We start from the raw sequence: 24,964 nt of genomic DNA, 5'->3' as shown, positions 1-24,964 counted from the left end.
GTGATGAGTAACCATTTAGCCAAGATGTTGTTACATTTCATATCCACAGTATATGTAAAAGTGACCAAAAACATAAATTTATTTCCCCTACCCCCATCTTAAATAGTTTAAAAGGGTATTTTAGGTCAAAATTTCAAAGTAGAAAAAATTGCCCAAGCCCTAGGCATGGGGATTTTTTTTCTGAGACACTATAGGGTATGCTGATTCAGAAAAACCAAAAATTAATTTTCCTTTACTTTTTTCCCGCTAAAGTTCATTTCAGCATTTTTACAACCAGACTATACAAGATGTAATTGACTATGTTACGTTACTGTTAATATGAAGATAATGACAAAAATAACAATATTTTGGCAGCCATCTTGAAATCAAATATGGCGGCCATCTGATATAACTTATGATTACTGCATAATACTCCCTGATATTGAAAACATAGGTAAAGACCTTTAAATGACAGTGCTAGGTGCTGTAGATATGAAGATTATTGATAAAAATCCAATATTTTGGCGGCCATTTTGAATTTCAAGATGGCGGCCACTAAGCGGCTTATTTTTGGGGTCTATTTTTTTTAATGATCATTAGGTGTCATAGTATCACTGTGGGAAGTTTCATGCTTTCTTCCAGAAGTGCACGATTTTTCTCCTTAGCCGCTACTGTTTCGACTTCATACCAGAGATCTTCATACTTGTAATTTTTTAAACAGCGCCACACGTCGGACAAGATGGGTGATGATGGAGAGAAGGGATGGATACAGACTTAGTAGTCCAATAAAAGGTGATAAACAGGTACGTAGGCTAGGTGATTTTTAACTACTTTCCCCGGACGACACCTACAGGTCTGGCAATATAGCAGTTATAGGTAAGTAGCGTTAACATTTCAGTATTAGCATGTATTAATTATCATCAATTGCAATTTTTACTGAAAAAGGTAACTACCGTAGTACTAAATATAGTAAATAATTAATAACCTATAGAATAGGCAGACAGGGGGAAAAAGTGGTAGATAAAGTTACTTTCTTTTTGTTAGTGTCAGGGTAGTCTATTATGAATAGATGTGCCAAAGGTCGTTTGCCGAAAGGCCCTAATTTTTTAGATACCAGCAGTACTACTATCATTATAGGCCTACATACTATAGGACTAGGCCTAGGCGATATATATAGCCAGATTCGAAGGGGGAATGGGAAGGGGGAATGGGAAGGAGGAAGGGGATGTAATGTAAAAATGGAGTATCACACAAAGCGGATCACCTCATCCCGGATCTAATCAGTCCGTACAGACATAGTGTCCTCTTTTTCATGTGATGGGAATGGGAAGTAGGCTAGGCCTAGTTTGCATACCTGTTGTGGTGTCTTGCTAAACTGCATTCACATCGGATCAGAAACAAAAAATTTGGATTCATATTTCCGCAGCGCTAATGCCAGCTTCCCTATTTTTACACACTGATTCGATTTTCTAATCTAGAACCGTTCTTCGAACAAAAGAACCATTCTTCGTGAGGTAGTTTTTAACTGCTTAACTAATTTATTATAATATTGCATATTGTTGATAAATTCTATAGTTGAAATGTATGTTTTTTTGTGACCCTTTTAATGTATGATTTTTTTTATTTCCTTCGCTGTTTGTCTCTTGTGTGAATTTAGTATTTCCATTTTTGCAAGTGTGTTTTTGATAACTTTTTAATGTCTAACCTTTGTAAATTGACACAATTCAACGATTTTATGTTGCTATGTCAATGTTTTTTTTTTAATAAACCAGAACCAGAAATGAATGAATGAATGAATGAATGAACTGCAATATAAGTAGCGACCTAATTTGACCTAAGGTCAACTTAGCCATTAGGCTGGCCTATCTGTAGTACTAAGAATTGTTGGAGAGGACGTAATTGAGAGTTTATTTTTATCCTTCTCATCAATAATTTAAGCCTCTTACATTATTTTACCTTTGGACATATTCCTAAGTTCTTTAATAATATTCTACCATGCCAAAAATACAGTAGGTCTGTCACTTGTACATGTACGAACAACGATATTATAATTTGTTATTAGGAGGAGGAATCAGTAAAACCAGTTTACTATAATACCTTGATGGTAAAACAAAAGTTAAACTTCTGTTCACAACATCAACAAAATTCTCTGTACTGTACTCTACTGTTGGCCTAAGAACAAAAGTATAACCATTGTTATATTTGAATACCAACACGAGCTGGTATTCGGACAGGACGAATTATCATTATCATTATTTGTTTGTATCTTGGTAGTCGTGCAAAAATGTTGTTTTGTTAAAGCTTTTTAAAGGTACAATAATTTTGAATTGCAATGTGGGTAATTGTTACGTCATGTAATAGAGTATCAGTCTGGTAACTGTTTCATATGGAATTAAAAATGCAGTTGTAACATGGTTCTTATCTTGCTAATCCAATAATCAACCAGTGATAATAGAATAGAACACTATTTTGGTTTCGGTTCCATTGTTTGAGAGGTGAGAACTGATCGGATAGATATGGTTTGGATGCAGATTTGCAAAGCAATTTTACCAGTTTAAACATACCATAAAGTAGAATTTTTTAAAATCTGAAAATATTTTTAATTATTAGTAAATGCAAAAATGTCTTAATTAGTGAGTATTAATTACTATATGTATTTATATCCTTGTAAATTTAATTAAACTACACTCTACACTTGGTAATTAAGGTGATGAAGATAACTGTGATTATGGTGTAAAGTTGATTCGTGATAGCATAAACAACAGGTGGGCAAAGTGCGGCCTGCGGGCCTCATGCGGCCCGTCAGCGATTTTTTGCAGCCCGTGACAATGAATTAATAACCCTATGTTTGCAGCCTGCCAATCAAAATTGTCTAGAAAACACAGCTTTTTTTACGGTCCGATATCAATCATATGTTAAAAGTAACATTGAAACTGAGAATAAAGTGATGTAAAAGCAATGCTTGGAGGTTTTTAGAAGCTCACTGGAAACATCGAAGTTTGGGTGCGGCCCTCGGTGTTAAATCAAAAATTCACTTTGGCCCTCCAACCAATTTTTATGCCCACCTCTGGTATAAACAAACCAAAGCAATATACATTAGTCAGTAGTCAAGGTATTCCCAACTTTACTACATTAAAATGTCTTCCTAAAATTTGATCATGTGACCTCAAAAATTTAATTACATGGTTCAGTGAACATGGATGGAAATAAAATAGTCACCAAGAAGAGTAATTAAAGAGAATGAAGGAAGTGTAATGTTTTCCTGAACCCGCTAGAGTGATTGGTTGCAACCGAGCGGAAACAGTAAATAATTAGCTAAATGGAGCACTACATTTTACTAGAGTTATAATGATTAAATCAATGCACTTAGCCTTTAGCTGCTCATAAACTCCTTCTGTCAACAAATCAGTTCATTTCATTTATTTATTCGACCAATACACATTTACAAAAGGTACAGTACAACAAAACAATTACATTTGTTTTTATATTTTGTGTAGAAGAATACGAGCTTGTATTTTTATTTTATTGATATAAATAAATATAATTAACTGTAATATTTTTTTATAATAATAGTAAATTATTTCAAAAGCCTAGTTGGGTGGAGGTGCAGATGTGGAGGCACCATAAATTTCAAATTGTGAAATAATGTTTATAAGAAATACATCTAAGCATTAAAAATGTAATTTTTTAAATATTAAAAGGAAGCATATATATAAAAAGGAGATTATTTATATTACAATTACATTATTAAGTATATTTATGTATATATCAAGTTAAAGCAGCACTTTGCAAAAACAAGTATATAAAAATGATGAAATGATTTACGAGCTGAAGAATACAGACATTAGACACCGGATGCATCAGCCCCACCCTAGATTCAAACATCATTGTAGATCTGTTACTCTTTTCCTGAGCTTATTAACAAAAGGTGAGAAATGTTTACAATAAAATCCATTTTGAATTGAATACTGACTAGGAAGGAAAAATTTATAACAGCCTATAGACAAAGTTTCTTGCCCAATGACATAAACCATTGCACAGCGAAGTTTTTGAATCAATAACTATTGCGTCAAATGGAGCAACACATATTTTTTCCATCCGAAATACAAGTTCTTAATAGAACTAAATCACCAAGCCATGATGAAACACAAATCTTCCTTAATACAATAACACTGTGTCCATCATATCTGAACAATGTTGACTGTTGGATGTGACTTGTCTCATGTCAGAATTAATTGTAATTGCTTTTTGTTGAAGTTGACCCATTTTTGCAGATTTCTTTACTTCCTGTCTGAATTTCAAAAGCATAATTCAGTACTAATTGCGAAGTCATAGGCGAGTTTTAAAAACGTTCCTATTACAACAACAGAATACAGTAATCAACAATTTCAACATAGTGTAGAAAGAGTATACCATTTAAAAAAATTTCTTCTCCAACTCACACTGTCTTGTCAACTTCTCATTTTGCAACTCCACTTTTAGTGCCTCCATTGTAACTTCTAGCTACTATTTCCTTTATAATGCCCTCCATTTTACCATTTTCACTGTACCATTCATACTCACTTCAATTCTGCTCTTCTCAAATTATACCCCTTCTGATTTCTTCATCCTCTACCATCTTCAACCCTTGTACAATACCACCTCTTCTTCTGTTCCACTCTCTTTGCTCTTGCCACTCCCTGGCATGTGTATGTATTTTATTTTATGATCATAATCTTTTTACAAATACTCGCGAAAGGGCCGCCTTTGGCAGCCGTTCGCGAGAGTGTGAGGTTAGAGTGTGGGTCCAGATATTTGTAGAACTACTGTATAAATAACCTAAGTTTAAATGAATTGAGGAACCGTCTTCTGTCTTGTCACCCTCCTATCTTTCGAGAAACTTAAATCAACAATAATATTAGCCTTAAAATTGTTCTCATAAATGGCCCCCACCCATAAAGAAAAAAGCTGCTTACTATTTAATTACCATCTATACATTTTGTTGCCAGCTACAATTTAAAAGCACTCTAACACGTTAAGAAGGGGGGGGGGGATAAGATAGTTGTCCCCCCCCCTCATACATCTTTAACTATAATTTTAGAAAGACCTTTGCAAATGAAAGTCAAATTACCTATTAAATAACGAAGAACATGAGCCAATAATTTGTATATAATGTTAAAGCAGGTAAGATTGGCATACTGGTAAGGAATTTAGTACAAAATGGATTATACAATACATACTAAAATGTGATGGATGTAGATATTCCTTATTCGTCACGTATTGACTTGGTCATAGGAAATGGTAGCTAGAAGTTACAATGGAGGCACTAAAAGTGGTCAGTTTATATTATTTTTATTCCATTATTTAGTGAACATACGTGTTTGTATCAGCTGCAATCACTGAAGTGGTACGTTCCACTTACCTATACTCTGTTGCTCATTTCACTGTCTGTACTAACATAATTTGAATATTTGTTGATTCTTTCTGAAGATGTTTTTAAATCTGTCCATTGGATTTACATGTAGTAACTAACAAAAAATGCAAATTAAAATTAATTAAATTGAAATTTAATGACTAGGAATCTTATTTTAAATATTAAAATCATATATTTTTTTGTGTGAACGCTTTGTTAATGTGGAGTGACAGCTGATAGAGAATGAGAGATGAATCATCAATTGTAATCCCTACAATAGGTAAACAGAAACATAGCGCTATGCTGCGCTATTACGCTACACATGTTCAGTGCAGTATACAGCATTTTGAAAACAGTAAAATCCCTTTTTCACGGCCTGAAGTTAAAGCGGCAGTTGCACATAATTGTGTGTAAAAAAAGTTCATATCTGCCAGCGGTATGGATATAGATGAGTTTGTGTGCTCTTTTGCAACCAATCGCAGCATGGCAAACTCAGGATTTTGCCATTTTGCATAGGTATAGAAGGATTAAATATAATCTAAATTTGTTAAACTATGTAAACGCGTAGGAATGTAGGTAAAAGGCTACCTTGGTAGCCTTTTACCTGTTTATGTTGTATCATGGAGGAATTAATTAGTTTAATCTTAGGCCTATTCCTCCATGGTTATATAAAATAACTATTGATTTTCTGTTTGAACCGTCGCAGCATAGGGAATAAGTGTTATTAAAGTTTTATCAAAGAGGGAGAGGTGAATTTACAGTTGAACATGTAATTTTCAAATTATGACCTGGTTTACCCTCATAAAAAGACCATAAGGACACAGGTTATTTATTTATTTTTACTATATTAGAGTAAATGTTTGCACTGGTGAAGTAAAGGTATGATCCAAGATAGGCTATAAAGGAAAACTGTGAAAGAAAATAAGCTCACCTTAGGCCTACAGGAAATTTTTAACCAGATAGGCTAGGCCTATAATCCGATAGCACCTCATAGCACTGACTGAAAAATATGCCAACAGCTGTCACGGATGATACATTGCGATATAATGGACAATATCTACAACAATTTCAATTGTTGTAGATTAGGCCTACTTGGACAATTTGTACAACAATAGACCGAATTAGCGATCAACACTGTTCAGCTATAGTGGGTATTCGAGCCAAAACAAACGCACGAAGATAGGCGATTTACACAGTAATTTTAAGAAAATAGCCTTTACTAAAATGTCTCATACACGCTTTGTGTGTAAAGTTGAGCGTGATTTAAATTAATAGAAACCATTGTTACATGTTTATGAATGTAACGTCATCTTTTCTCTACGATTGTGTATGCCAAATGTGAAATATAACGAGAATAAATCGTACTATTTTGGGAATAAAACGTACATTGGTCGTGTCTGCCTGTGTTACAGCACGACGACGGCAGCAGCAGCCGTGTATTCACTCACAGTGAATCATGGCATCGGTCGATGAATGTGCTTGTTGCAAAACTCATGAAATGTATTGTACTTGCAGATTTCAAGGAGAGCTAAGTTATTCGAATAATGTTCCTGAATTCACACCAATAACTTTGGCAGACTGCACAGAGCTGAACATTTACAGTCAGGCCTCACTCAATCATCACATCCAGCCATGTCGTGTTGTCGTGCAACAACTGTCAGGGGCCGAGGCCTAGCCTGTAAAAACTCTACGTATATTTAACTTAATTTTACATGAAAATCAATTCAAACATCTTCTGATGGTTCTATGAACCATCCTTAACCTACCAATGTTTTAAAAAGTATCTTACCCGCCTACTTTGGTTTTTTTGCTTGTTTTCCTGGACCATACAAAAAGGCTCTGTTTAGAATTTTATACCCACTCGGCCAAATTGTGATGACGTCATCTTTCGTCGCTAATTCGGTCTATTAACTTTAATTTACAGAGTAGAGTATTCAATAGTGTGTTTCTATAGCGCTCTTTTATATTGTTTTCCCTAGGGTTCGTTTTACTATCCATTGTGTCTGTTACTGTTTGTATTTGTTTGTATTCCTCCTAACTACGAGTTCAACAAACAGAATGAAAACCACTGAGCCAAGCCGCATTTTTATCATTATTGTTATTAATATTGAATATTGTCTGAAGTTAAAGCGGCAGTTGCACATAATTGTGTGTAAAAAAAGTTCATATCTGCCAGCGGTATGGATATAGATGAGTTTGTGTGCTCTTTTGCAACCAATCGCAGCATGGCAAACTCAGGATTTTGCCATTTTGCATAGGTATAGAAGGATTAAATATAATCTAAACTTGTTAAACTATGTAAACGCATAGGAATGTAGGTAAAAGGCTACCTTGGTAGCCTTTTACCTGTTTATGTTGTATCATGGAGGAATTAATTAGTTTAATCTTAGGCCTATTCCTCCATGGTTATATAAAATAACTATTGATTTTCTGTTTGAACCGTCGCAGCATAAGGAATAAGTTTTAAAGTTTTATCAAAGAGGGAGAAGTGAATTTACAGTTGAACATGTAATTTTCAAATTATGACCTGGTTTACCCTCATAAAAAGACCATAAGCACACAGGTTATATATTTATTTTTACTATATTAGAGTAAATGTTTGCACTGGTGAAGTAAAGGTATGATCTAAGATAGGCTATAAAGGAAAACTGTGAAAGAAAATAAGCTCACCTTAGGCCTACAGGAAATTTTTAACCAGATAGGCTAGGCCTATAATCCAATAGCACCTCATAGCACTGACTGAAAAATATGCCAACAGCCGTCACGGATGATACATTGCGATATAATGGACAATATCTGCAACTTTAATTTACAAAGTAGAGTATTCAACAGTGTGTTTCTATAGCCCTCTTTTATGTTGTTTTCCCTACGGTTCGTTTTACTATCCATTGCGTCTGTTACTGTTTGTATTTTTTTGTATTCCTCCTAACTACGAGTTCAACAAACAGAATGAAAACCACGTTTACCTTCAGATATGAAGGCGAGTCGGCCCCGGTACGCATTGCATGTCCTGAGTCAACTGTAAAGTCAGATTAAATTTTGGTCGGCTTTGGGCCAGCTTTAAAATTTATTGATTGTTCACACTTTACAAAAGGTGGACTTGAGGCTTTCCTGAGCCAACGTAATTATTAAGTGTGATTGGGCTCTTAAAGAGATAAAAAAATAAACATCATGTCAACAGCTCACAGATAAAACCCATGTACAGTTTGTTTGGTTAGCAACTAAAATACATTATTTGTATAGTAAAGTATCTGTAATTATATGAACCGTAATTACCTGAAAACAGGATGCGCTGTCTCTTATACACATCTTTATTGAAAAATGCAGTCTCATAAATTGATGTGATTTTTCAGGTAGGGCAAAATTACACCTATACAAAAATTGATATAATCATTAATTTATAGACAAGGCAGGTGATAAATTAAATTTTATTATCAAATGCAAAAATCAATTTGGCTATTAAAAATAATATTTATCTGAAGTATGTTTTTATCTTATCTGAAATTTCAATTCAAAACAAAATATGATAAATCCAACTATTGTTATGTTGACTTGGTTTTAAAAGTCAATATCAATTGTTTGTTTAGTTGATACAAAACAAGATATATTTTTTTGAACAGTTACAAAATAACAAAATGTAAGTATTCTACGTGTAATAGTGGTTGAAAAATTTAAAATTAAGAATGAGAAATAAACGACTACAAGTTCATATATCTTCAACCTCAATCATGTTCCATTCCATCTTGTACTACATCTCTATTCTTGCATTACTCTTTTACACTAGACTCATTAGCTCTTGCTACTCTCTGGCATGTGGATATTATATTTATAATCAAAATCTTTTTACAAATATTTTTGAATTTTGTTGTATTGCTCTTTCTAAAGATGTTTTCCAAATTTGTCCATTGGATATACATAGTTTATATAAAATAATAATACAAATAAATGATAAATTGAATTGAAATTAAATATTCTTTTACAAACAATTTTTTGAAAAATTTGATATAACAGTATTTAAGACATACAGTAAAACCACTTTCAGTAGCATTGAATCTACACTACATGACATAGAGTACATTTATAAAGAAGGGTGCCAACTGCCAACAGATCTAATATGGAAAGTGAACACACAAAATTAGAAATGGTACTTATACAGAAACAAAAAATCTACCAATGACAGCCAAGAACCGTTGCTACCAATTATTTTCTGCTTAAAAATAGATTTAGAGCCCAATCATGCTTAGTACATTGGCCCAGTGCAGCCTTATGGCCGACTCAAAACGACCTTTCCGTTCCCAGTTAATATTTTAAGTCGACTTAGGTTTGCATTGCAAACGTTCACACTTGCTTGAAATGTTATGTTATAAAAGATGTCAAAATTAACCGCTATCAAGGCGACCTTGGTGAGCTAGTTTCAGTTTACCTTCAGATATGAAGGCGAGTCGGCCCCGGTACGCATTGCATGTCCTGAGTCAACTTTAAAGTCAGATTAAATTTTGGTCGGCTTTGGGCCAGCTTTAAAATTTATTGATTGTTCACACTTTACAAAAGGTGGACTTGAGGCTTTCCTGAGCCAACGTAATTATTAAGTGTGATTGGGCTCTTAAAGAGATAAAAAAATAAACATCATGTCAACAGCTCACAGATAAAACCCATGTACAGTTTGTTTGGTTAGCAACTAAAATACATTATTTGTATAGTAAAGTATCTGTAATTATATGAACCGTAATTACCTGAAAACAGGATGCGCATATCCTTAATGATCGTAATTGGCATCTGATGAATATCTGATTACAAATTTTTTTATAACTCATTAATAAATAATAATCGCCTTATTACTATGGAGCCGAAAAATATAAAAAAACTATCATAGATATGGGTAATTGAGTTTCCAGTCCGTTAATAAAATAATGAATGCATGAATAATATACATGGAAAAGTACTAGCAAGTAGGATGAGGTACGTAGGCATGGGTTATTGAGCTTCAAATCTGTTGAATTAATCGTCATTGTCTTTCATTCCACATCTGATATCTGTAGCACACAAGTAAAAACAACTGAGCTTTGAGAGAGAGTTTTCGTGTTTTACTGCCAGTGATGGTGCTACAGTAGGATTTGCTTGACGGGGGTTCTGAGGTCCCCAACGAAAAAAAAGTGGCAGTGGTCGGGCATCGCTCAAAATCTCCCAAAGATGTGTCAGAGGGCAAAGCCCAGAAAAATATGACAATCTAGTTGTTTCAAATGCTTATTTAATCTATTTTGATTTTGATACATTTCTTTTCTCCCCGACGAATTGTGGTTTTTCTCGCCGACAGACCTGTTTATGCCACTCATTTACAGCACACAGTGAGTTTACTATTGAGCAATAGAAGTTTTGAAGCCTGCCGCACATGATATGTTTACTGTTAAGTGTTGTGCCTACCATTCATAGATGCAGTTTTATTTTGGTAATAAATTCTCTAGCTTAGCTTAAAGATATGCAATTTTATCAGCTAAATCAGATAGTGATTCACGATTAATTAGCTGAGCGGTTAAAGCAGGGACACTGCACCCTATGGTGCTGTTCAGACGGCAACTCACCCGTTATTCTGATGGTGAACAAGTCTTCTCGAAGTAACCCTTATGGGATGAAGAATGCAATTGAACGAGCTACTAGTCCACGTATCAACAGCCATGAGCGTCGGGTTTGGTTGATTACGAATGTTTTACAAGTAGCCGCAATTATTGATTTATTATTATGCCTGCACATTTTAAGCATCTGTCATCTTCTCAAGAAAAAAATATCGAACTAGACATTTCTTCTGGCCACATGCATTTCAATCCTCACTAAATTCTATTGCATGAATAATTGAGCAAACGACCACAAATGATTGTTTGCTGAGCTGTATGATTGAGTGGGCTTCCAGGAAACAATCCTATGAACATTGTTTTATTATAACCGTCATTGATAGCTCACAAATAACTTCCTCTTATTGCTCACGGTTTTTAATACCACTCCAGCTGCTTTATCATGGAATTTTACAAAGCATTCTGGATGGATACATTATTACATTATTATTGTCCATTTCAATCAAATAAGCATTTCGTTGAGATCTAATATTTTATTGTTTGGTTGTTCACAGACCTGCTTTTGTCTGCACTCGCCTTCATTTTGTGTTGAAAAGATTCATTCTTTGTCATTTTTTATCAAAAGTAAAATTGATTCTTTAATAACGATGCTGAAAGGGTTTTTCCTTTGCACATTAATGTAAAATCACTATAGGTTCAGATCATAAACAATGATTATTCTGTTTTGTCAGAGGCTTTTATTAGAATGTTGCTTTTCTTGTTGCAATTGTTGTATAAAGTCTAAATATATCATCATGATGATTGTAAACGTCAGTCATCATTATTCATCATAATCATCATCATCATCACCACCCACTCCACTCCGAATACCAATATTTAAGACCTGCACGCATTTAAGGATATATCTATGTGTAGAGCATCAGGATTCTTATCGTAATTTATCTGTAAGCCTGTGCTAAACAACTAAGTATATTATTATTAACTTTAAGCATATGCTCTGTAATTTATTATAAGTAGGTTTAAATGTTCTTTATTTTATGTATTTATGTCACAGCATTATTTTATGTCACAGCATTATTTTATTGAACAACCAACGTAATTTCCATCAGTGGCGTACCTGGAAGTCTTGAAATGGGGGTGGGGCGCGAGTAATTTTGGGGGGAGGGCGTGTTCACCCCCATGCCGTTCCCTAGATACACCACTGATTTCTGTGAGGATCAACATATACATTTGAGTCTGATTCTCATCGTCATCATCATAAAAACCCCTTTTCAGAAATTTTTTAATAGGCAAATACATAAATTTCTATTTGGATTTCTATTGGTTATAACTTACTGTAAATTGTCAATACCAAGTTAATGAAAATGTTGATTTTTCCAGTACAGTAAATTACAGTCTATGTAATCTATAATTGGCAGGTATCAAAAACACCCAGGATTTGACCTTCTGAATAGAATCTCTTTGAACCCTGACCCCTTTGAATAAAAGTATAATACTTGCACTTGCCTGTTGGGATGTTGGTTAACCCAGAGGCACAAATTTGGTTTATTCACTGAATTTCTAATGGATAAAACTTGTGCTTTGTGGTTTGTTGATACAATCGAAGCTTAGTTTTTTTTCCATCTAGTTGTTTATAAAGTACATTGTTGGTTCGAAACCAGTTCAGTACTGTTCACCTATGACCTAAATATGGAAGGATCTTTTTTGACCTGATCAGTGAGTAACACTGCAGGAGGGGCAAGAAGTTGGTTTTTCAGTGCATTCCCAGCATTCTTCCCATTCGCCACAGTACATAACATCCCAGCTATTATTCGTAGTCCACCATTAGCATGTCTGTCGTTTATTGAAGTTTGGATAAGGAAGGATAATAAAGGATCAGATTAAATTCAGTGGTAGATAAAGGAATTTGAAATAGAGTTGGTCATCATAGGGAGGGACTGTCATAGATGAAGGGTCTAAACCACTTCAGCCCCACTATGGTTGGGGCGGAGGCAAGAAAATCTATGATGATGGCTGGAAGTGGCGCTATCACACACTTAAATTTAAATGTAATTTTCTTTTTTTCTCTATTAAAAAATAAGGGAAGGGAGGAGGGCTAAGGCGCGATCGACAAATTATTCCAGACGACAAATCAGCGTTCAGACGCGTTTTTTATTGTTCTACCAAAACGCGTCTGAAAACACAGTTTGAATAGACCCATGCTTCGAAAACGTTGTCCATGATCAAAGTAGATGAAATTTTGCATTATACTAAGCTAAATTATATTTACATTTTATAAAACAATGTTTGTTAATTGAATTTACGTGAATTTAATGCGAAACACATTTTTTATGCCAAATTTCACCGCGAATTTCGCAATACAAACATGCTAAAAAGGCTAAACCATTGCATACCCAGAAAATCAGCGTTCAGACGCGTTTTCTATTGTTCTACCAAAACGTGTCTGAAAACACTGTTTGAATAGCACACCGTTTGGACGCTGTTTTCCCGTTTTGGCCTTTGCTCCTCCCCTTTAACTATGGCTGATTGGATGCACCGTAAAACGCGTCCAGACGACTCTCTAAAATAAATCATAATACGACTGACTCTGCGCCCCTATACATAAGTACAGACTTGTTTACCTGCTAGTGAACGTCTCTTTGTACGCCGCCTGTGTGTGCAAGAACTGACAGAAGTACGTAAACTAGGGGAAGTCCCTGGTCGGTGCTAAATAAAAGTTGGTTGGGTACCGGGACGTCGACGTTCAGTAGGCCTAGTACCGTGCATAGTGAGACTTTCGCCATATGCAGTGATTTTACGAATCGATGAACAAATATAACGTTAAAAAATATGTTTTTTTAAAAAGTTATTTCCGATGTAGTCGCAGCTGGAGTCACTGGCCACCATCAGTTTTAAGAAGCGCGATCACCATCCTGTGAAGCTGGGGTAACATCCAGCACAGCAATTAATTGCTCTCCTTGCCGTTGAAAGGGATCACGTGCTAAGAGAAGACCCATGCTCCGAAAACGTTGTCCATGATCAAAGTAGATGAAATTTTGCATTATACTAAGCTAAATTATATTTACATTTTATAAAACAATGTTTGTTAATTGAATTTACGTGAATTTCATGCGAAACATGTTTTTTTTATGCCGAATTTCACCGCGAATTTCGACATACAAACATGCTAAAAAGGCTAAGCCATTGCCTACCCAGTAAAGGTTTTACTAACAACTCGCGATATTACTGTAATATATTTATTTATTCAACTGAACATACACTTCTGTTTCAGTGGCACACATAAATGTGGTGCGTTCAATGTATAAAAGAGAGAAAGAAAAACAACTAAAAATAAGTAATTCTTAAAAAAAAAAATGTTATACCCCGTTTGAAAATGGACAGTTCTAAATTGCCCAGTACTCTACTTGTTTACGCACGTGGTTCTGGGCCCTGCTCTCTGCACCCAAGACTCGACCTCGAGATCGCTGCAGTTTTATTTGAAAGAGCACTCTGTACTCTTCGATCAGTTAAATAATAAATCAAAGTTATTGTCTTTATCTAAATTTTACTAGTCAACCAAATATACATCTCTCGATTCGGAGGACCTACAGTAGAACTTACAGTAAAGAAAATGTCACTGCTGCATAGTATACACAGTATGGGACATAGTAGAAAGTAGCCTCAGAAAATTGTGAGTAACCAGCCGTGCGCGAGGATAAAAAAAAGATAGGCAGACTACCTACCTAGGTCTAGATTTGATTTTATATTTAGGCCAGAATATAACGCCGACTTACCATGGCACTTAAAGTATATTTGAAGTATGTTTGTGATTTGTAATGCGAATGTAGGCTATCCTCCTTCACTTTTGCAAGAAAATGTCAGCGCTATTTTTAGAGTCGCGACATAGTTCTATTTACAGAGCGGCGTACAAAGCGAATTCCAATCAAATTCGGTTAGCACATACCACGCCCTGGAACCTCCAGGCACGTTATCATGTAATTTACAAATCTTCATATAAGCATAGAGTAAGTATAGCCACATGTACGTATAAGAAAACAATAGAAAATCATTCAAACGATCAACAAGCGTCCAAACGATTCACCGTCGTCCAGACGCGAGCCGTAATTCAAGCGTGTAGCAAATGAATATTCATATAGCATGGTAATTAGAATGGTTGATTTCTCAGACGCGTTCGTGATAGGATGTTGACCTAGACGCGTTTCTGCCGTCTGGGATAATTTGTCGATCGCGCCTAAGCTAGCTGCCCTTTCCCTTGAATCTGCCACTAAATTTGAACATGTATGAGGTGGTTAATAATTGGTGATGTCAAGATGAGATGCTGCTCCACAGTTAAATTAAAATAAGATTATATTAAAGTATATTTATACTATATCGAAAGATTAGACACAAAAGTCTACCAGTTTTCTTATCAATTCCAAGTTAATTAAAATCCAAGCAATTATAAAAGGCTGAATCAATAGTAACAGAAGGTAAGCTGGGACTGCCTTTATTAGAGTAAACAATATACATCGTTTAATGACTGATTAATTAACCAGTGAGCATTAAAGTTGATTGTCCTGTGAGGAATTCACTGCCCGTCTGCCAGGAAATATAACTGTATTACCTCAGGTTGATCTTTGCTCAGGATGGACAAGTGTATTTATTTTGATGACTCATCGTATAAATTCCAGTGGAGTGTACCGACTTTACATAGGGGGCCTACTGGTACTAGTCATAAAGGCTTTTATCTGAGGAGGAGTAGGAAGTGTACTATTTAGCAGGTTTGTCATCTGTCTAGGACTATAGCTGATGCAGTCATCAGCCCATCGTCTATGAAATAACAACTCTCATAGGTAAGATTGAAATTCCTGTTGTCAGTCCAAAAACAGTCTAAAGTACCTGTTTTAATGCTCTGTATTTTTTACTAGGACATTTTCAGTAGATAAGAGAAGGTGGGAGTCACATTGTCTGGGATTGCAAAAGCAGTGCTTTATTTCTTTCTAATCTTCTGTTAACTCTCTCAGGTGATATTAAATCATTTGAACTTTAGCTAAAGCATTCTTCGAGGAGCTTTGCAAAACTAATATCTTTGTTTATGTATTTTCCGTTTATTGACATTCAGTTGATTTCTTTATAATCTGTATCTTACATTGAATACATGCTGCTGTGTTGTGCACCATGCCCTAAAGTACTGTACCTCGTATGTTTTCTTATTTGATGTTGAGTACACCTCAGAATAAAACTAATTATTACATATCTTACCTATTTTTTAAAAAACTTCTCACAATATGTTTTATGGGTAGTAATTACTCAGTTATTGATCTATAAAAGGATCTTTTTTCATCATGTGTTTTATATGTATTAAGCAAAAAAATAAAGAAGATAAGATAGATGACAGGTCATTTTGCATTATTTTTTGGTACAGTGTTACACAGGAATTATATTCCAGAAACAAAAACAAGTTTTAAATGAACACTAAAATCTCAGCTAGCTTATAATGCAAATATAGGTAACATCAGATAGAAAGCAGGACAGATCTTTAAACTTTTTCTTTCTTTAGACATCAATGTATAATAATGGTTAAAATAAACTATCTGTATTCCTGCAAGTTCATTTGGACCACAATCTGATATAATGGGTTCTGGAAAGTCATTAGACGTTCATTAGACCTACATTGATCTTTAGCTAACTGTGTCTTGTATTGTAACAGTAGAGGAGTTCTGTAGCTTGAGGTACATGATCTAGGTCTCTCACTACATTTATAACCATGTCTTTGTCATACACTGATTTAACTTCTCATTATCTATGATATATAACTTTTTGATGATGTACCTTCTTAGTAATAATGAGGCTGCTGGTATTTATTCATGTTTACTGATAGTATTTCGTGCAGGTGTTACCTCTTTTTACATGCACTACTTGTGTTTGTTGACAAGAGATGTAATCAGAATTCTAAATGATTAGTCAAATCAGAAATATATTACAAGTTACTTAAAATTGCTCTTGAAAAATTCATTTTAAGTGATTAATACAATTGAAGATGGTTTAATTAAACTTATTTGAATGTAATTTAGATAAAAACTTAATTATAACAAGGAATTGTCTCTGAAAATGTAAAATAATGTGTCAATAGAATAACAATTGAATTAGAGAGATGTTTAGAGAAGTGGAAAGGAGAATAGGATGGATTAGATAAAGTAGTGAAGGGAAAGAACAAAGAAAGAAAGGAAGAAAGTAGAAAAAAATAGGAAGGAACAAGGAATAAAAGAAAAGAAATGAGGAAGAAATGAACAAGGAGGAGGAGGATTGAAAGAAAAGGGTTAAAGAAAAGAGGAAATGAAACATAGAACCATAGAGGAGAATGATAGAGTGGAGTGGAAGTGACAAATAAGAGGGAGAGGCAGGATTAATCACTCAAGTAAACATACTTTAATATATTCAGGTGTGATTAAGAATATACTGTACAGTACCTAGATGTCTTAAGCCATTGCCCTCGAGTTTATTTGCCTCGTCTGTTTATGTATCCCTTTTCCTTAGTATCTTGTATTGTCTTCTTTCTTATCGGTTGTCTCCAAATAGTCTCAAGGCGGCTTTTTTCATACTAGAACTTGGTCTAATTTTATTTAGATACAACATGAACACAACAAATAGAGTAAATATTTGAAGTGGACACTGCTCCTTGTGTGCTGAAAAAAGTGGGCTGAAATCCTTGTTTGGTTTTGTGACATCACAGGAAAAATAAACATGTTAGGCATTCATTGTCCCAGACTTAGGCCTTTTGAAGCATTATTAAAAGGTGTCATTCAAATTCCTTTAGGCAAATGAGCCAGGTGGTATTTTTATCACCTACACAAATAGGTTAAAATGTAGGGTTAAACTTGATCTAGCAGTCTTGGTGGTTTGCTGGTAGAGTTTTTAATAGTGAACTACAGTAGATTTACATGGAGAAATAATTATTTGATACAGGTAAGGTGAGAATGGTTTTAGTAGTATTTGATAATTGGATATAATTTGTTTGCTAGTAGTAGATTTCTTAGTAAACTAAAATTAGATTACATTTTGTAGGGGATACAGTATTTGAGGCAGATAAGGTAATAATATAAGGTAACTAATGATATTTTGCCTTGAACAACAGAGTTTGTACTGTATTGTGTGTAGATGGTTAAACTGATAAAACAGGCAATACTGTACTGGGTTTACTGTAAATGTAACTGGCTAGCTTTTAAAATACTAATTGTTGGTATAACATACTATATGATTGCTAATGTTTGAATGTTATGTTTTTTTAGCCATGATAAAAAAAATAAATTGTGTAGGCCTACAATAGCAATATTTCTTACAATTTACTATATAATTTAACTGAAAAAACATGATTGGAGAATGAGAAAAGCATACAAACTGGCTCTACACATATTTTATTGTGATAAACTAACTAGACTAGCACTTTTTTACACCGTGTCTAAAATTCAAGAGTTTAAAATAAACAGCTAGTGAACCTAGGGTAGGCATTTATACATAGGCCTACATAAGAGGGTTGTGTATGCTCTAACCGAAAGGGTGGATGGAAAGTTCACTGATTTTGAGTGATTTGGTAAAAGAAAGAGGCAGTGGCAGATCCCGGGATGTTCAGGGGTTCGGACGAACCCCTCTGTGAAGAAATGTAGTAAAATACTACTGGATCCTGGATAACAAAAGGCATGCTAACCTACCTAGGCATAGGTTGGCAGATGGGACAAACTGGGTTTAGCCCATCTAGCCTTCAATTAAATAAAAGTAAAAACACTTTTTTTGGTTCGACGTTGTAATAATTTATGTACGAAAGTGCGTTCTTCAGGCCTATCGGTTCATAGATCCATGGAAGAAAGACTACGTATCGAACTACTCAATATTGTTGGAATATAATAATATATTGCCTATGTCTAGATTTTTTTTTCTCTATGTACAGTATAGGCCTAAGAATGAGATAAAATTACATGACCTTTTTCAAGAGGGGGAAAACCTTGAATTTTGAAGAAATATAAGGTCATTGAAAGACACCTCAGAAGTCGGGAAAGTTCATTTCCGGCCATCTAGACCCCCTTCCTTTTTGGGGTTTTTTTGAAACATTTTGAAATCCCCCCCCCCTTTCAAATCCTGTATCGGCCCCTGAGAGGCCTTTAATACATTTTGGATATTAGAAAAGATTTTTATTTATCCATAGAAATGGGTAGTAAACTGGTCAGTAGGCTATACTGTAGGTAAGTGTCAAAACAAACAAAATGACTTTATACCTGAATCTTACCGCAAATTCTGCCTTAACAATGGGTTTATGATTAGCTTATACTGTTAGTCTGTGCTAATCTACAGTCAGTAATTATTGAGGGTGCTTTAAATATTATTATATAAAAATGACCAATTTCCAACAGTTTGATTGAAAAATGTTGAGATTTACCGAAACCTGCTGTAGAAAAAGTGGGGTGGTTTAGGGGAGCAGAGGCACCTCTTATCCAAAAATAATTCAAGTTGATACAATATCCCGGGTAGTTGACTTGTGACTGGCTTTAGTATTATAGATTGATCTATGATTCATCGACTGAGCTTTAGTTGTTTACTCCATGAATCTTCTTGGTTGTGAAATTAGCGGCCACCGGATCGTAATAGATCGTATTCTCGAGTGCTTTCTAAACATTGCTTAAGTTTACAAATGCGGCATAGTAATCAGTAATGGTCTGTCTGATTGATAACGAGTACGAAATGATCATCACACTTAATAATTAGTCATATTGCTGTTGACAGGTCTGATGGGCAGGTATTAACTATCAAAGACAATTCTAATGTTTCTCTCTTTTGTCTATTAAAGTTTTCTGCCTCGCTGTCAATAATTTTGGAAATTTATTTGAAATCTCAAAAATAATGACAAAGGATTATTTTGTAATCTTTCTATAAAACTGAGCAAAATCAACTTTTAAATTTAATTCATCTCGCATAAGAATAAAAAAACTTCGGAACACAAAATTAAACTTTTTGGCATACTAATCTTGTTTTATAAAAGAAGATCTGTGGTTTTTAGGTCTTAATGATAATAAAAATTTAGATTTATATAGCGCCTTACACTAACAAAAGCCCCAAAGCGCTTAACAGTGATTGTATGATAGCATAACTAGGCATATCATTATGTTTTGCTTGCATGTATGTATGTATTTATTTATTTATTTCAATTAATTAAATTATTTTTTTATTTTATAAGTTTTTTTAAATAAATTTTAAAAAATAACACATAAAAGAGGAAACAATCAAATCAATGGTCAGCTAACCAGCTGGGCGAGCCATTCACCTGCAGTTAAAGGGCACATGTTGTCCAGCCGGTATATAATTCACAGGCACAAAACCAACCAAATCTAAGTACACTTTGAGAAACAAATTAACAACAATAGAAAAAATTTTTAAAGAATACAAACATTACCTCATTGCATTGAAAAGTTGATTGAGTGATTGATGGACATATGACGGATCTTACGCTACCAATGGCATAACACGCTACTAAGCTCTCTATTACTAGGATATGTTTATTAACAAAAAACTGTCAGATTTAAAATCCCTAGATAATACCCAGATTAATGAGCTATCAACTGGATCATTGAGCTGATTATGTAATTAAAACACAATGCACAGGGATTTTGTGGTAAAATATTCCTTCTGTCTGAATAATTTTTGATGGTCCGAATATATTTTTGTTTTATTTGTGTTTCTAATGTTACTTGAACATAAAATGTGGTTAGTGAAACAAATTAGAGTAATATATGAATTAATTATACAATGCTGAAATTGTCAGTCACAACACAAGTGACTGGTTGGTAGCACTCTTTTCTCCTATTGTCTGTCTGTTATAGTTCATGCTAATTGTGATTAGTCAACTATTACCTAAGTAAGATCAAAATCATAGTTGCAGGACTGGTACAGTACTAGCTAGGTGGCACTTGTTAATCTGATATTTGTAGCTAAAGAACCTATTTAAATCCAACTCTGGCATTGTAGCAGTAATGTTAGCATCGCTGACATTGAAATTTGTAAGCGGTTGCCTAATGCTCCGTGTCTGAACTTAGCCATTATATGTTGATCAAGTTGTACTTACAAAACATTTCATTATATTAGAAATGTCATTAAATAGTCAAGATCCTCAAGAATTCTAAATGTGCCATCCCAGCTTGAAGTATACTTATCAGGGGATAAACTCCTATCTTATAAATTCAAGATGATTACTCATCACTTGGAAACATCCCCCTCAGGGGTTGCTCTCCTATCATTTATATGGTGTAATTATGCTCTTGGAATTTGTTATGCAGTCTCAGACATAGCATCTCCCTATTAACCAGAAAATGTTTTTATTAAAACCACATTCCAAAATGTCTGACTGAATACTATGGAAAGAGGAATCCTTAAGAATGCATACCATGTGGTGTTAAGTAAATAAATATTTAAAAGCTTTAGATAGCTGAGTGTTAATGATATTCTGGGCTATTCTGATTTGGGAGTTTCTAGTTAGCGTTTTTTGTGTGAATAGTAATCAATATACAGGTTGATTAATGAGACAAGTTATTAAGATGCAGCGTCAGTGCTGATTTCTGGCTCCACTGCTGTACTATTGATTTTTGCCTTCCCTCTTTGTGTTGTAGGTCGTTGAACTAGGTGATGGGTGATCTATTTCCTTGTATGAATAAAGAAGCATCTTTAGTGTATGTTCAATGGGTGAGAGATGCTTAAGTTATAACAACAGCTTGCTAACTAAAATTGTTTAATGATAGCGTCCCATACAGTATTGGACCAGTTTTCAGTTGTGATTGGCGAGTTTGTTTACATACATTTGTATTTTGCTTACTAAATATTTGCCAGTTTGTGCCATTTTTATCCAGGGCCATTTTTGAAGGCAATTTTTGCCTATATTTGGTATGTTGGAACACCAAAATATGTTTTCTAATAAGTTAATGAGGAAATGGGAATTAATCTTTCATTTCATTTGTTGAGCTCTAGTTTTATAATTATGTTTTTTGTTGTTTTTTTTTTTTTTGTATTAATTAACATAAACATAGTCTGTCTTTGTGAGTTGTTCCACCAACCCATATTTTCCAGTGCCATAATTTCACAGCTGTTTACATGGAAATGTATTTGTACTGGTGGTATACAAAATTATATGAAATTTTGCAAGTCTGATTGGTAGTTTACATGCTAATAACATTTTTTAAAGCCAGGCTCAGTAGGGAAATTTGTTTTTGATATATTGTACAACTGATTTTTTTAAGATACAGAAAAGCATATTTGACATAAAACTCTGGAACATTTAATGAGATACAGATTTTTTAATACTTAAAAACTGGGGGGGAAAGATGTGTAACCACCTTTTTGTTCTACCTTTTTTCCCCTGTTGTTAAATATTCAAAAATCTATTTCATTAACCCTTCCTGAGTTTTCGTCTAAAATGCTGTGTCTTAGAAGAATCACTGCCAGTTCTACAACATATCAACAATTTTTTTTTTCTCCTGAGCCTGGCTTTGAGTTTGAGGATATATTCAGGTTTGTGCTTTGCTTCAGTGTGGTGACAATGTTTCACTGACTTATCTCAGTTCTATTGTGTAGCCAATACAGTAAATATTTAAAAGACATGTTTTTTTATCTCCGCCCGCTTCCTTTTCTTAGTATCTTAACTTCATTTTTCCCACAATACAATTCTTAGTTTTCTTTTCGGGAACAGTGCTTTCAAAAAGCATTTTTACAGTCTGAGAGTGCCATTTTCATGAATAAGTACCCACAGTACAGTATTTTAAAAATGAGGCATGTTGTGGCGAAATGGTTAAGTTGTCGCACAGTCCAGTATTGAGTAATGAGCTATAAAATATGGGAGCTCAAAAAATTACCTAAAAATCCAAATTCGTTTTTCACTATAGATCAACAGTTTAATGTCTTATTAATCATGTCCCATAGTATTAGTTCTGGAAGTAGTTAACAAATTGTTTATTTAACGTTATTTTTCATAGTTCATTCTATTAAACAATGTATGCACAAATAACTTTGAAAGGCAATTACTCAAAATCATGTTTATCTTGACTCCAAGAGTAACTGTACTTTCACTTTCCAATAACTTAGGCTTGAAATGTCCAATTTGAATGAATGACCTCTCATTTTAAAGATCACATACTCAGATATCCGAAAATACCAATAACTTGAATTTCAATTTTTGCTACAACTTGGCCATTTTGCCGCAACATGCCTCAAATTTGCTCTAGACATAGACATAGGGTTGAAGTGGGTGTGGGATCCCTATGTCTGGAATTATAACAAAATAGCTTCAAAGTAGCCAATACAGTAAATATCTAAAAGACATTTTCTGGTCTCCGCCCGCTTCCTTTTCTTAATATCTTAACTTCATTTTTCCCACAATAAAATTCTTCTTACTTCTTGAATAACATACTGTTTACGTTATTGGCGACAGTGGGACCCCGGTTAGAAAGCTCTGGACCCCTCTTTAAAAAAAAGAAGCCAATTTCTTTTCAGGAAACAGTGCTTTCAAAAACCATTTTTACAGTCTGAGAGTGCCATTTCCATGCCATGCATAAGTACCTACAGTATTTAAAAATTTGCTGTAGACATGTAGGGTTGAAGTGGGTGTGGATCCCTATGTCTGGAATTATAACAAAATTACTTCAAAGTAAATGCAAATCTCAGTCAAAAATAATTCCCAATAAAAATTTTCCAAAGTGAAATATACTTTGAGGAAGAGTGTGTACCGTAACCGTGGGCATATTTTCCCGCATTTATTTATGAATACAGTAGTTAGTCTGATATTGTGCATTGCAAAGCAGGGTAACAGGGCGAACCGTGGGGGGGGGGTCAATGTTTGCGGTCGACCCCCCCCCTTTTAAAGAAAGTGCCATTTAAATATGCTCGCTTCACTCACAAATAACGCACCCCGCGAATTCTGAAAGCTTCGCTAAATTGCTCCGAGTTCAGCTTGCCCCCTGCGCTTTCGTTTCGACCCCCTTAGATTTTTCACCGTACGCCCCTGGATAATGTGTGGTTACTTGACCCATATTGTGGTAGGTGCACTATAGTATGTATTTTTACAAAATGCAAAATCAACAGTAAAAATGCTGTCTGGTTACACAGCCAAATTGTTTTAAACTAAATAAATTCTAGGCTACGGTCACACTAGAATCTCAAGCCTGGCTTAATTGACTCACCACGGGTGAGATTTCAAGCCTGGCTTGAAATTCTGGGTCGGTCACACTACCTGAATTTAGTTGGATCGACCTCCAAATTAAGAAAGTCGAAACAGGAAGTTAGAGCGCCGCCACAATCAAAATACCGGCCCCGCGCGCGCGAATCTGGAAGAACAAGCCTAGGCTCGGATGTAATGGCGATGCTAGTTTTCGGATTGATAAGTGCATTTATAAATGACAACTGATGATTGCCGCGGTTTTTTTATTCAAGAACTTCTAAACGCGACGGCGTCATCGACTGTGATCGGTCGACAGCCGATGAGGAAATGCCAATCCCGGTCACACCAGTGTCAATCCAGGGTCAATCTGGGTACTGAGCCGGGTTCGAGATAGGTAGATTGAGATCGAGGTCACGCCAGGCGCGAGTCTATCCAGGTGCGGTCACATTACGAAAATCTCACCCGCGGTGAGTCAAGCCAGGCTTGAGACTCTAGTGTGACCGTAGCCCTAGTTGTATATAGCTATTGATGTATGATAACCACTAACTCAAAAGAAATCTTTATATAAATGTCTCTGGTTGTATTGACATACCTGTAGGCTTTACTTAAATTGAATGGTGTCAAAGTCAGATTAATCTCGAGATTATAGTCTATTGTTAATGTTTAAGCGTGGAACCTTTTAAGAGATCTAGAGCAATTGAGGTAAATTTGTTGCACTGTATCCCCTTTGTCAGAGAAATTGGTTGTTGATTACTAGATAAAAAATGCAGGTACTCCATTTAGGAATAAGTTAATTCTTTAAAGTGCTTACAAACCTTTTATTAACTTTTCTTGACATTTTGATCTTTTACCTATATA

At 34.7% G+C, this 24,964-nt stretch overlaps 1 protein-coding gene across 4 annotated transcripts in view; it reads left to right on the top strand.

The window, feature by feature from the left end:
- The first annotated feature begins 15,627 nt into the window (after nucleotides 1-15,627).
- Nucleotides 15,628-24,964, top strand: part of LOC117106538 (discoidin domain-containing receptor 2-like) — an 88,764-nt gene continuing 79,427 nt past the window's right edge. For 3 of the 4 annotated variants that reach the window (XM_033247921.1, XM_033247920.1, XM_033247917.1), the window contains exon 1: nucleotides 17,737-17,883. The gene's annotated coding sequence lies outside the window, so the exon portion shown is untranslated. Of the gene's footprint in view, nucleotides 15,771-17,736; nucleotides 17,884-24,964 lie in introns of those variants that run through there. The other variant, XM_033247919.1, reaches the window with a different exon arrangement.

This window comes from Anneissia japonica, unplaced genomic scaffold, assembly GCF_011630105.1.
Source record: "Anneissia japonica isolate Jap-2015-1 unplaced genomic scaffold, ASM1163010v1 scaffold11799_len232112_cov184, whole genome shotgun sequence".
Taxonomy (NCBI): Eukaryota; Metazoa; Echinodermata; class Crinoidea; order Comatulida; family Comatulidae; genus Anneissia; species Anneissia japonica.
The sequence above is the reverse complement of the archived record's forward strand: the minus strand, read 5'-3'. Positions and strand labels throughout refer to the sequence as shown.